General features: G+C 28.0%; 1 protein-coding gene across 1 annotated transcript in view; it reads left to right on the top strand.

The window, feature by feature from the left end:
- The window catches only part of LOC114128986 (netrin receptor DCC-like), a 158728-nt gene that overhangs the window by 86341 nt on the left and 56290 nt on the right, over positions 1–16097 (top strand). The gene's annotated exons all lie outside the window — the stretch shown is intronic.

Genomic DNA, 16097 nt, shown 5'->3' on the forward strand with positions numbered 1-16097 from the left:
TTATAGAACTAAGAACTGTTATATTTTATTCTATATTTTAATAATTATTAAATTCCGTTACAATCATGTTTGCTGTTGTTGATAAACAAGTAAAATTGTTTTTAACAACTTTGTATTTGATGTTATTTGTTATTTTCTTTGTTTATTTTCCACTGTAACCTTAACAAATTAAAGAACATTCTTTCAATTGTTGTTGACTGTGGTTAAATGTGCTGAGAAACGGATCTTGTATCTTATAATCGTTTGAAGATAATACTTTCTGAAAGGGTGGAGGCAACAGATGTTTGATCGCAAAATTAAATTGTTATTTCTTTAAATCTAAACTTACCTTTGTACTAAGTTTTAATGTTTCCGGACGAATAGCTTTCAAAATACCACGTTTATATACAACATTGTATAATATATATATATATATATGTGTGTGTGCGTACCTATATAAATACTGCAGTTGTCCAAGTAAATAACATAGTTTTCAAATTCTCCAAGCTTTCTAATCCCGAGAACAAAATTATGTCATTAAAAATACTTATATATACAACATATACACGAAGTATTATCCCCTTTAGCTCGTAAACAGGCAATGCAACAAATTGTGAAAGCACCACTGACCACTATGTTAAAGTTTATTATTTTAAGATTTAAACCTCTAAAGTTTTCGTCAAATTAATTTTTTTCAAAAATATCTCATAATGAGCTCATTAAATAGTTGTAGAAGACGATCTTATTGATATTAAAATATACGTTATTGTTAATATTATACGCATTTAGTGACCACTTTTATACGAATTTTGTGAAAATCAAAACTTATAAATCTTTCTATTTCGAAGGGTTGTTCGGGAATTGAATCATCGCAGATTCGCCATTAAAATTGGATCGCCCGGGTCGTGTTTGTAGAAAACTTGTTAAAATCCGATGCATTTGTCTCATTATTTTTCTAGTCTGCGGACGGTGCATGGCATGCGAAGGGCGTGCACATCTATATATTATATGTTAAAGGGAGAACGACTAGTTTTGATGGTCGTTAATGCGATTTTTTTTTACCTCTTTTCTCGTTTTCTCCAGTGATTATAAAAACAACAAATGCAATGTACAAACGGTGCAATTATCGAACGACACAACAATAATAGCAAATCAACGTCACCTATAAACTATTTCGATGGTTATTTCCGAGACAATCGAGTAGCATTATGATATTACATATAGCTAGAGAACGTGTGCGTTGGTGACGGGTATGAGTATGATAATAGCATGTTAACAACATTGGACGTCAACAATTAATTTTATTCGTATATATATTGCAAGCTGGTCGTGACCGATACAATATACTAATAGATGGGGTAACTTTTTTTTAATACTAATAATCGACTATCTCATACATCGGAACATTTTATACATTTTTTTTTTTTGGAAACGTTTAGCGTGATGTATTATAAATTCAATGTTTTTTTTTTATATATTCTACGTAGTATACGCCTCCCTCTTTGCTCAATGGGTTATATCAAACAATATCACCTATAACCGTTAAACGGTTTCGACCTTAGGTTAAATAACGATGAACCATAATTTTAATTTAAAAACAAAAATTACTAAAGTTTATATTTTCATACTCTTATACAAATTAAATATTGGTCTTTAGTAGTTTGATTTTTTTTTATAAAGCGTCATATTTTTTTTCTATTTAATTTTATGTTTTGTAGTATTATACGATGGTTATTTTTTATGCATACTATATAATATTATATATATATATATATAAAAATATTTCGTTATTAACGTAACGGAGAATAAAAAAAAATATCAGTGATATTAAAAATTCATAAATTTTGTGATATCAATAAATTTAAAATTAATTCATAAAAATAAATTAACATTTTAAAGTTAATTTTCTGATGGAAAAAAATTTAACACAAATCAATCAGGTATATAGTTCCGGAAAAGTTACGAGGCAGGTATTTGTGTTGCTTGCGGGTTTCAATTAAATATTCGTGTATCGCACGTTATATATAAATAAACAGTAATCCGACACCAGTAAAAGTTTTCAACTTTTATAAAAGCCTTTTCAAAGTTAATTTATCATTATTTATTAGTTTATTATGCCTTACGCTTAATATCATATGACACGCAATGAAATGATTCCAAACTGAAATTAAATTGGACTGAAATATAACCTAATGATTTACGCTTGTGTTCGATTCACACCAGATGAAAAAACCGTCTATAGTGTAATTAATATTTTAAAATTCAGAGTATCTCAATCTTTTTTTTTTTTTAATGATCACAATTCTTTTTGAACATATTTTACCATATTATAATATAATAATGCTATTTTATATTTTCTAAGGATTTCAAATATTTTTATGATTAAGCCATTGTCATTAATATGATTTTTGTAACCGAGGCACGATTCGTATTTTCTATGAAGTGTATAAGAAAAAATATTTAAAGTATTGGATTATTGAGTAATTCACGTGTTTTTTTATTTTTATGAAAAATAAAGATGTATTTTTTTATCAAACCTCAAAATACGACCGTCATATTATTTTGTGTATGGGTCATTATAGGATGTATCGAAAGATATATTATATTTATATGTCTGGTTGCTCTTTATGATCATTTTATGTGAGGCTTTTCGGATTTTCTTCGCTTTCTTTGTATCCTCATCAATCGTTTACAGATCTTCCATTTATCTAAGCTCAACGTGAAAGTGCCGAGACATTTCTTGGTTGTTGGATTAGATTGGAAAAACATCGTTCAGCAACAGAAATATCTGTAGTTTTTCGACGTCGTCTGGTTTAAAAACGTAAAAATCGATTTGCAGTGCATATTGTCATTGACCTTATAAAGTATTTTATTTCATCCTGGATTAACCGCATTGTCTCCCCAGTGACAATTTATCCTTGAAATGTTATTCAGATAATGCTTACATAATCTTCCAATATACCCATATAATATAACAATTAGTGTAAAATATAACTAAAATGTATAATATAATGATATTCATTATTTTCAGAATCTGAGTGGAGCGAAAAGTTTATTAATTTTACAATAATATATATGTATGTAATATGTATATAGTTTTGTTAATAAAATTACTTTTTATAGCAGAAAAAAAGTTTGAAATTTTCAACTTCAACATATATTTTTGGTGGTAAAATTAATTAAATTGGTCTTCCGAGGAGTCGAAAATAAAAAATTCCCAGTACCTATTTTTCCTAGTATAATAATGAATAATAATAAAAAAAAATTAAAACAACGAGAAATGTTACATAAAACCAGTTTTCAACAAAATTTATTTTCTTATTTGCTATAGTTAATTATTAATTAATAACCAACAATGTTGGACATATTCAATGAATGTTTATGTTATAATTTTATATAATGTTAACTCTTTTTTTTTTAAGCTATTTATAAGCATATAACATTGTAGTTTTTTTGTTTGTTTAAGTAAAAAACTTAAAACAAGATTCTTCATAAATTGTTATTTTTAAAAATATTAAAGAAATACCTACAATTTTTTTTTTAAATATTAATTGTTAAAATTATGTCAATATTACTTATTTAATTGAAGGAAAAATATTTAGTTATTTCGTTGTAAAACAAAAATATTTTACGTAGAATTTTTTTACTTCTAACTTCTAATGTATATTGTTATAATTTTTACATAAAACAATATTTTCAAATGCAATTCTTTTGACGAAAATTGATTCAACCTATTGTATTACTTATAGGAAAATGAATTACTTTAATAGCTATGTAAACATATTATTAGTTATGTTTAGTAATATAATAGACTTAAATAGTATTGTTTTTTATGTGTAATAGTTTATCATTAAATTTAAATTTAACTTAATTTCCAATATTTTTCTTGTGATTTAGAAATACACTGTATAGTAAATGTTTACCTACTGTAAGCTTAATATATTCAACATTCCCTATACTACGCTCTTATTACTATTTATGATTTTATAGAAATCAAAGAACTTGTGCAGTTGTGCGTCACGAATAAATGACGCTCATTGTATCGACATAAATCTTATAAAATATACTTTCATAGAACTTTCTCGGTAAATTTCATTTCTAGTCTATAATGCTTTAAAAAAGATAAAAAGAATAATTATTTATTTACAAGTGTCCTTTTCAGAGACACATGTGACTACTATACGTTTGATAAATGTATTATTTCCATTAAAGTCGGTTTTTTTTTTTCTATTACATTCAAGATCATTTTTGTCGGTTTTCAGTCGCTACGAAAACTTCTGATTACTGCGTATATATGTATAATAACACGCGTAACTGCTGTACCATGTATCTATACATATTCACAATAACGTTATATTTTGGTTTTTAAAACGTTTCTATGGTTCGCAGATTTACGCTATGTTGTTGTCATCGTCGCCAGGGGAATAAAATAAGTGCAAAATACGATTGATTGCATTCCACCCCGCAGTCAAAGTGTAATAATAATATACTTTGAGTATTGCTGCTGCTGTGAACACGCTGCGTACAGTACGCACGCACATGACATTGTGTTTGTGTGTTTGGGTGATAGAGAGGGCAAGAGGGGGCAAGGGAGTAAGACGACTTTGTCATTTTAAAAGAGACCGGATGGGTTTAGACGATGAACAGCAATGAACGGGAAGGGGGAATGATGATTTTGTTGCATCGTGACGGAACTCACAATGTTTATTGTGGACCCGAAGGGGTTGTCTACGCGGTGCAGTAGTAAGGTCGGCAGTAGCGAAGAAATATCGATTCGTCTAGTTTTATATCAACACACCCACGCACATTATTTTATATAAAAAGTATTTTTTCCGCACATAATAATATAGTATAGGTACATAGAATGCGCGTGTCTGGTGAATTTGATAAATTAGACATTCGCAATCGTTCAAATTGTTATTTCAACAGACTAATCCTCTAGATACACCCTCTTTGTACGACAAACGTGCCGCGAGTGCATATGGTCATATTATAACAACCGTGTCGGCACCTAACTACCGCAGTGGCGGTGGCTAAATACCGAAATGACTCTCAGACTCGCGGAATTTGTTGACCTCGCGAGCGTATACACTTGTCGGGCATGGCGTGGTGGAGGGAAGGCGTCTGCGTTGGTCAATCAAATGAACATTGGCGGAAATAAAACTTTGTAATACTCTCCACTGTCCGGGTCATATTTAGTCTGGAACTGGAGGATTACGTCGCTATAATACTGCAGCTATCCCGGTCGTCGTGTGTTCTCCATTTCCTGGCCACCCGCCACTACACAATTCACCGTGCCTCATAATGATCCCCTTCTGAGACTTAACGTGCTCCACTGTTCGGATAATAGACCCTAAAACCGAGTTTTGAGTTTTTCCGGTAAACGTTAGCGGATACGACAATCAAAACGCAATCGAGTCGAATAGCCCGGCATAATACATGTGTTTGCCATTAGGAAATAGTAATAATGATATAACATAGACAGACAATAAAAATAAAACGTTTAATGCGTACTAGTATAAAATCCAAAAGGATACTTTTATATGTATAAAGTACTATTTATATATATATATAGTATTATTTATAGTCTATAATATTATAGATACGTTCTTAATCCCATTTGTATTATGTTATTGTTGCTGAATATTATATTTGTTATTATAACTATTATGTAAAATAAATTAAAATGATTTTAAATCCATTTTAACAATAAGATGAAAAAAAAAACGTAAAAATAATAGGGCCGTTAGAGATTAAAACAAAAATAAAATACGAATTAACAGCTTACAGTGTTAATTTTGTTACCATCAAATAGATTCGTTTTACGACCGGTAAATGTTGATTAGTATCGACTTTTTTTTTTTATTATTATAACCATTTTTTGCACTCTTTTGTTACATTAAATGAATAAACGTTATATTAAGACGTAAATTATCTATACCTACTCTTAATATAATCAATTGAGTTGGAAAAAAATTGTTTGGTTATAGATTATTATTATTATGTTTGTAAGAATTGTTTTTATACTATTCTATTATATTCATATTGCCCGTCAATTATATTTATGATTACCATAGCAATGTACAATTTAGATTAAATAAAATTGAATGTATATTTTTTACTACTTTAACATTAACCAATGTAACGAAATAAAAAATGACTAGTATAATATTCTTTTTTTACACATCAAAATAAATATAACTTATAGGTAAAGTATATGTTCAAATATTACATTTGAATTACAATATAGTACTATATACATTTAAATGTAATATTTTTAGTTCTACTTGATCTATAAATAACATTGACTTAGTTTATTCAATAATATAAAAAAAGGTATACCTACTTAAATAAACACTACAAAACAGTTGTGAGATTAAATATATATATATATATATATATTTACATGTATACCTTCAAAATAATAGTTTGATTAATTTCAACATTTCAAAATAGTTTTTATAAATTATAACGTTTCTTAATAAGTTAGAAATTTGACAAAAAAAAGTTAATACACTAATGAACATCAATTTCTAATTTTAACTCTGGTTCTAATTGGAAAATTGGTATTTTGTTTTTACATTTATTTTATATAATAATAAACTTGTAGCATTTGTAATCCAAACTGATTATTCTAAATTTCACTTGTCACAGTTAGCACGGATGGTTTTCTGACGTTTTTGTACACTATCTTAACTTTATTTATGTCTGTGTTTTTTTTTTTTATTTATCGAGTTTTTTCTATAACGAATTTATAATCTATTATTACCTGTGCATTTATATCAATCTAATATCCAATAATAATTATTCATTTTAGAACTACGTATACTCGTAATATACAAACATTGTGTATTAAATGCAGTTATTAATTAATAAATATATATATATATAAAAAAGTTATTTACAGTATTCTAAAATAAATATGCTTTATGTTAAATTTAACATTGACTTTGACATTTGAATAAAATATTTAACGATAATCAATAGTTAAGTGTTTATTTAACCTAAGCATATCTTTAATAATACGATATAGTGATTCAAAAAGTATTTTATGAATATGAAATTTTTTACTTTAAGTGACTTTAAAAAGTGAATAAACTAAATTAAATTTATAGTATTTTATATAACTTTATATTAATGTGTGTTTATATGTATAAAATATACATGCATAAATGTTTAAAAATAATCGAAAAGGAAAATAACTTCAACGTTTTTTTAGTTAGTTAATTGCTTATACAGAGATTTTGCTTAATTGGATTATTTAAAAATAACAATTGGTGACAAAAAATGTACAGAATTGCTTAATTCGCAATGCATCATCCATGTGTTTAATATTTTACAATTATTTTTATATATAAAACATACAAATATGTATTTAAACATTCAACAAGAATGTTATCTTATAAATCCAATTCGTAGCATGAATGTTTAATTTTATTCATATAATAAAACTTGATGTTCAGTTTAAATGTAATGAGGTTGCTGTTTTCTGGGAGTTTTTATCTTCGAGTATAATATAGTATAGCATAATAGTATGTGTTAAGCTTCATGTTGAGGACGTGTCAAAAACATCTCCGCTGTAGCAGTATAGTCATACATACTCACATGTTATGGCATTTATTTCGTTCATTCGAGTACTACACCAAAAAAAAAAGAAAAAATATATATAAATAAATAAATAATAACAGTAACAGTAATGTATGAACTATAACGCATCTCGTCTCAACATAATATGCTCAGACAGAAGATTCTGTTGAGATGGATACACCCTTTCGTTCTACAGTGAATAATCCCAATCATCATTTTTTTAAAAAAATAAACATTTCGGGATTCAAATGGTGTTTTTTTATGAATGTTCAAAACACATTTATACCAGGTGTTCAATAAATTTGTAAGCTCTTAGTAATTACTATTATATGCATATTTTAATACTTACACAGTGCAATAACAGATAACTCTGCTATACATTTATAGTGTAAAATATTAAATAACTCGTTAATTGTATTATATTATCGTTTATCAGTTCAATTAGTCTAATGATCGTTTCCAAATTTATTGAACAGCGTGTATAATACTATGTGGCTTATAGTTTATACTCGTAGTTATAACACTATAATATTATTCTAGGTATATTAAACGCATACATGCGCCGACATCACGCATGTTATGGTTCATAAAACATTTATAGAAAATATATTTTTATTATAATGCACTTTCACGACTTCTGTTCGCTGACGGGTATTTATGTTTTACGGTTTAAACGAAACAAGCGTATTGTGCTCATACGCATATAGCTAACACGCCTAATACATAAAACGTTTGCATTTAAGTTTTAACAATACATATCTAATATGTTTTATATAAATACTCAACATAGTGTTATCCACTATCGAGAACATTTATTTTGACAATCATAAGGTTTTAAATAATAAAATAGTGGTGGTGTTACTTTTATTGCATTAACAACACTCCACAAACAATAATATTTAAAATAAATTAGGAGCTCTGTACTGTATTTGCTTTGCTCAAAACTCGCCGCTCGTCACCGCTAAACGATCATTATATAATTTGTATTTTGAAATAATTTATATTTAAAATAAAATATACATTGAAGATAGATCGATATTAATGTGAATAATAATAAAATAAAAACTTGTTTTTTATTTATTTTGGATATAGCACGTAATCTACCATAACATATTATGATCTTCATAAGGAGCCAAAACACGATCATTATTGGTCGGTATGAAAATAAGCAATTTTGAAACTTATAAATTTGCTTTTTTTCAATGTAATCACATTGTTTTCTCGTATACGTGATTTACATATAACAATATTATTCGTAATGGTAGTATGGAAAATGCATATGTACACTCATGGTGACACACGAGTTACAGTTTTATAACTGTTTTTATATTGTTATTAATTAAAATTGACATTAGAAGCCTTTAGTTATAGTTACTTATATTTTAGTTATTAGCTAAGTATAGTACTTACAAAAAATAACGATAAAAAAAAAAAAAAAAACTGTGGTTACGACTTTTTGAAATTTATTGAAAATTCTTCAATATGATAGTATGTACAAATCTAGAAAATGAAGTACAACCTAAATAAAAAGTATTACAAAAATACTCTCAAACTACATATTTTTGACGTAACTTAAACTTCATATACGCAGTAATAAAAAAATGAAACGATTTACATGTCGTGTCTGTACGATTATCTTTAAATGTCAAATATTTTAAACTTCTATAGGAAGCTAGAAACACTATACGTACAATGTACATACGCACAAGAAAAGTAGGTAAAATATTGTATGTAGTTCTAAAAAGTGTATAAGAATAAACTTTTTATTAGATTCTGTTTGAAATAAGGGATTCTCGCATAATTTATTTGGATTTTCAATTTTGAGCTTTCTTTTATATTCTTTTATTCAGAAAAAAACATACAAATTTAAAGAAAATATTTACAGAAAACAAATTTTCAACCCTTATCGATTTTTTTTTTATTTAAAATAAATTAATTGTAATAGAGTCGATGTATGAATATTACCATTTTTTTTTTAGTTATTTTAATATTTTAAAAATCTTTTTTTGAAATATTTACAAAACTTATAATAACAGTAGTGAATCCATATCTTAAATAATAATTGTATAAAATATTATTTATTTATTTTATTGATTTGTGAATTTAACGCTAAAAAAGGAATTCAGTTACGAATACAACATAAACGTTTAAAACAATAAAGAAAATTAACAAAATTAAAAATTATGTTACTAGTATAAATTATAATTGTATATAAAAAATTTCATCGTCTTTATAATTATATTTTAATTTTTTCTATAATATAAAGATAGTAATTTAATGATATAAATAATGTTCAGACTGATAAAATTATTATTGTATTCTAGACCACTCAATAGACAATAATGAAGTTTTATATATTCAATATTATTATGTAGTGATTAATCATAAAAGTTGACATTAATTATTCAATTATACGTAACCATATCAGTATTATATTCATTGATATTTAACGATTTAATCAAATAGATGAGTTATTTCATTATGCAATAATATTGTAATTTCAACTGAGCAATAATATTTTCTAAATATTGATTACAAATAATATAATGAATAATGATGATTTAATTAGGGTAAAACGGTAGATAGATATTGTAGCTATTTTTAAGTGCACTTAACAGTTGATGAGATAAGATCTATAAAATTTAAAAAAAAATTAATAATATTAATATAGTATAATGCTAACACCAATAGTTTTTTCATTCCCTTCAGAATATCCTAAATAATATATAACATCATGAACTTGCGTTTCTATAAAATATATATATATTATCGTTAAAGGTTTAAGTGACTCACCATTCGACTGTACGCATTCAAATGTATTATTAAAATGAAAAAAAAATACTTCGACGGCCCTCTAGTGACCTATTGTACAAAAACATCTGTGAGCACCGGTCGTGGTGTTGTGAAATCTGCTATCTGCAACACCTTTGATGTAAAAAAATAAAAATGAAAAAGATAACAAAATTAATTTTTCGCTATAATAAAAATCTCTGTGTAAAAGGGGAAAAAATGCGCTACTACGCGTTATTTTTTCTTTATGCATAGACTGCGCATTCTTTGTTAAGAAAATGGCATTGACGCTGCTTTCGTCACAAGCGAAAAAGTAAAACCTCTCGAATATAATATCATCAGGTTGCGCGGATCCGTCAATGATCATTTACCAGTTTGTTTGCGATGATTGTAGCGGTGGGATTGGGATAAGGAAGGAAAGATTCTCAAAACTTTTGTTTGGCCTTCTCCCCCTCAATCATCTCTCAATTATACTTTCCCACAATTCACAATAATCGGAAATGGTTGCCGTTTTTTATATTTGAACGGTAAAAATATGTATAATAAATATATTGTACGACTGTAGATGAATATAATAACACAATCAAAAAAGTTCGAAATGATTTTAATAACTTCATTAGAAATAATGTTTTTTGAATTCATAATAACGTGCACGGGAAATCGATTTATTATATTTTTGATTAAGACAGCACCGGATTACGACGTAACAGCATCTACAAACACTTTTGCCAATTATATGATGAAACGTGATCGATGTGTTGCGTTATGCGTACCCGCCAACACATACATTTTTAACAGACTCTTATACAATAGTCACACCGTAGAAATCAAAGAAATTCTAAAGGCGATCGCGTTTCGGATTTCCAGAGGTCTAATAGTTAAGACTGTATATTCGTCAAAACCGAAGGCACAGTATAGAAAAAACGAAATATTTCATGGCAACAAAATCAAACCGACATCATTATAATTTATAATAGATTGTATACACATTATTCACATGGCGTTTGTCCGTACGCAAACCTAGAAATTGTATAATACATTTTTTGTCACCGTCCCGACAGACGAAGTTTCCAATTACTATATCGATTGAAAGGGAAGAGTAGGACGTCGACCAGTTGCCGAGTCTTGTTCGACTACGGTTTATAGTATTATATATACATTTTATTTTTTTACGACCACGGTACAGCTGACGTCGGCCCCGAGTGTGGGGTGCCAAAAAAGTAAGGCCGGGGATAAAATATACAAACTTATTGCGGGTGACTGATGTCCGGCAATCGAAAAATCGAGCGATTTGTATACGTCATGTCTTTATTATTATTTTGAAGAACGTTCAATAATATTAATATGTTAGGCCAATGGACGGCACTCAAAGTAGGCAATTTAGCAGCATGCATGTCGTTCGGAGCAGTAACGCACATATTTTAATAATAATTTACAACGCTGCAGTAAAAATGCAACAAATACTGACGGATCACAATAATAATAATATTCTATTTTGGACGTCCTACGGGATTCAACGATTTTTTTTTAACATTTTATTTGATGGTTATTGTTTATTTATATTTTATAGTATATATATTATATTTATGTATATTTATAAATTTCTGATATTATGGTAACTGCAACAGTATTTATTCGGCTGCAGCGTATTGTCTAGTGATATTTGTTTTTAGATTTTTTTTATTTTGAGCAAAGCGATGCATTTATTAATTTTACATTGACGTATGGTCAAAAATAAAACTTCCATAGTACTAATATGAAATGTATTCAATAGTTAGGATTAACGAAAAATATTTACAAAAAACTAGATTCCAACAAAACCGATTTTGCTTTTTTTTTTGTATTTGATCCAAAAAAACTTACAGGCTTGAAATGTTCATCAAAAATTTATAATTACATTTACTATATCCGATATAAATTTAAAGTTTCATTTTAAAATTTAATTTTTAATTTAAAATTCTACTAAATATATATGATATTTTAAAGTTAAATTTTAATTAAATCGGATATTTAATTGAAGTATAATTATTTTAGTTATTTTTGGTAACTTATTATAAGATATGTATGTGAAATTGAAACATTTTTGTATATTATTATATTTAAGTTTTCGAAATAACATTTTTCAATAATTTAGATTATTCTTAAAAGTATTGTCTATTATTATGCCATTAATCTAGTTCCGTAGTTCTATGGTAAGTCAGTATTGATTCAGAAATTAACAACAATAATATTATATTATATACTAATTTAATAATCATTATTAATATAATAAATCCAACATATTCAGAAAAAAATAGTTCAACCTAATGTGTCATTTATAATAAAATAAAATAATATATATAATATCAAATATCAATATAAATATGTAATTTAATATTTATAGTTATTAATAATGATTTAACGCACAGTATTCATTCAGAATCAGTTTTCATATCGATATGTGATGATTTATATTGGAATTATTCAAATATTTTATTATATTATTATTATTATTATTTTTTGTCTTTTATAGTAACCTACTCAATGATGAGCCACACCTAAACACATAATATACGTCAGACGATTTTTCAGATTTTTAAATTTACATTACCTTATCTTTAAGACGCCTTCTCTTTTCGTTACTCTCTATACAATTGTTGAATTGTACGATTTTAGGTTATATTATCAAAACCACTGTGTTCATTTTCTGGAATTAGACCACGTGAACTGCAGTATAAAATTAAATAAATGAATTATGTAACCATTGATGTTATTGTGACGACTAACGAATCAATAATAAAGATATTTTTATGTTATCCGATTATTATACGCGGAATGCAGTCTCGATTACACAGTATTTTATTATAGCACTTTTCGTGACGATCAGATAACTTAGCGCCGAAGATATAAAACGGGAAACAATAGTAAGTTTAACTATTACAAATTTGGTATAACATATTTTATAAATATCGTTAATAATATTGGAACTTGCACAGCACTTTGGGGGATTGTGGATCATATTTTATTTACAATTTATCGGTCATATGACTCTAGCCATTACGGGTTCCCAGTCTAATATCACAAATCATGCGCTCTACCGTAATCGATCGCTGAGTAATAAACGAAATATTATGAAAGCATTATCGTTTATTGTGATACTATAGTAAAACCTGTATGTTACACGACGTTTTTTGTTTAAAAAAAAACACTTTTCGTACTTTTATCAATAAACAGCGATGTGTGGAGGACGTTGACGATAACAACACCAGCGTGGTAAACGACACAATGCGTAAAAAGATTCAAAAAAAAAAAAAAAATTGTTATAAAATATAACTCGTATACATAATGTGCTCCTTGTAAACGACGACGGTAGTGTACCGACGGCTCACGGCCCCGCGGCGCCGGCGGCTCACTTTCTCGTAAACGGAAAGTAATTTCAACGGTTCTGTTTTACATAAATTTAAATAAAGGTTTCGGCGGCCGTTTCTCGCGACTATTTGTACGATCGCCGCCTCCCAATCACCGGCAACTGTATTACATATATATATATATATTATATTATATTATTACATACAATATATGCATGAGTAAATTATTATTATATTATACTCGTATTGCGGTGGTTGTGGTTTAATAAAGCGGAGTAAAGGACGCGGAACACACGGACGTTATCGCGTCGCAGGGATTTCGCTTACATGGTATTTTTCATAAATCGACCCCAAACATGACTAGGAATGTTCTTCAATCACTCCACGTCCACTTCGTTAGAATATTCTCCTCGCAAATCGCCCGACCCTGGTATAGTGATCGGCTAACGGTGATAAACGAAAAATACGATATTTTAAAAACACAAAACAAAACTATGAATTAACGATACCAAGAGTAAACCGAGTTTAATCAGGATTGTGTTTCGAATACAATGATTGTTATCGTCGCATTACACTTTGATATCAGCACGGAGTCAGACGACTGCGGCTCATTCGACAGTCTCTCGTTCACGGTTTTCTTTTCAAGTCGAAATAATCGATGATACTATAAACACGATATCTATGAAAATCAGATCACTATTGTGAAAAATATCCTCTACAGTAGACAGAATTCAAATTTTGTTTAATATATTTTAGATAGACGTCTGATAGCTCGTATTTTTGAACGATCGCGTAGTATAGACACATAAACCTCGTAAATGTGTTTATTACATAAAACATTTCTACAAAAACAATAATGGTCATGAAAAAAGGATTCGTCCTTTGGCACTACATCAGAAAACCGGAATTCTTACATATTATAAATATAAAATACGTTGTCGACGTAATAAAAATGTATCAAGGGTGGTTTATTATTTTTTTTTATCAGATCAGAGTGGTTTCCAAATGCGGGCTGGCATGGGATTAATGAATTTGGAATTCGGATGATGGTTTCGACTGTTATGAGTGAACTGCAACTATTACAATGTCAGGATTAAAATGTTTTCATGTGTTAATATTATTTATGGCAAGGTTTAATACGTATTGTATATTATTATTTGCTACGTTCTAAAATATGACGTAATACTTATGACTATTATTACATCGTCACGGTGCGGTGAACTTCGCAATACGCACTTGCGCCGGTACAGTTCAAATGCACAACTAATCATATTAAATATACATAAATATATATTATTTCATTATACAGCGTGGGCCATCGATGCATATTAATTTCTCAGCGTTTTTCACAAAGCTAACACGGTAAAACGAAAAATTACGGCGTACCGTCCAGTGTATAATTAATATTATTATAATAATTTAATATGTACCTATATCGCTAATTCTGACATTGTATGCGACTTCAAAGGTGTGATAAGAACACGGATTATTGTGCAGTGGCCGTGGCTGTATGATACCAGACGAAAATTACGTCAATATATGCAATTTCTCCGATAATGGTTCGACATTTTCACGACAAATTACGAATTTAATATTATTATTAAATTGCATCACGTTTGAACCATGTCGCGTCAGTCACGTACTGTATTTGGCGTTTCAGCTATAGGTGTTGCATTGTTTATCGCAGGAAACGATAACAAATACATTGCCGTCCGCAACCACTATGACAATAATTCGTCTCATAAATCTGACGGTATGATTTTGTTTTTTATTTTCGCGCCCGCCACTATAGTCTGTACTTGAGTCGACGAGCACGTTACGCGCGAATGCCGTTTCGATTGCTTTAGTTAAATTGGTCGCAAAAAGCATATTTCGATTAAATCACGCACGGTTTGCATTGTTACGTGTTGGATTGATAATATTAATAAGCGTACCTATACAATAAAATAATAATAAATATAATTTATTAGGTATAATACTTTTTTATTATGTTATCATCGACACAATTATTATAAGTTGTTATAAAATACTAATGGACTAATGGTTCCTCAAAACGCCATATTTTTAGGATGATTATAAAATGCCTACTGAAGTTATCTATAGACCCCGCGGGCTACAATTCATGTGGGTGGTTTTGAATAATTTTATAATTTTATGTTTTAATATTCTATAAAAAAATAGATACATGAGTAGCCTTACATATTAAAATATTAATGAAAAAACATTATATTATTATAAATTATAGTATTTATTGATGTATAATATAAGGGTTTTCCTAGATTTCTTATCTAAACACTAGTTATGTAAAAATATTATGTTGTGTGTTTTTTTTTTATACTAGAAAAACAACTAACAATGAATACCAAAAACTAATATTATATTATAGAGTATCTG

The sequence above is a fragment of the Aphis gossypii genome, chromosome 2, assembly GCF_020184175.1.
Source record: "Aphis gossypii isolate Hap1 chromosome 2, ASM2018417v2, whole genome shotgun sequence".
Lineage (NCBI taxonomy): Eukaryota > Metazoa > Arthropoda > Insecta > Hemiptera > Aphididae > Aphis > Aphis gossypii.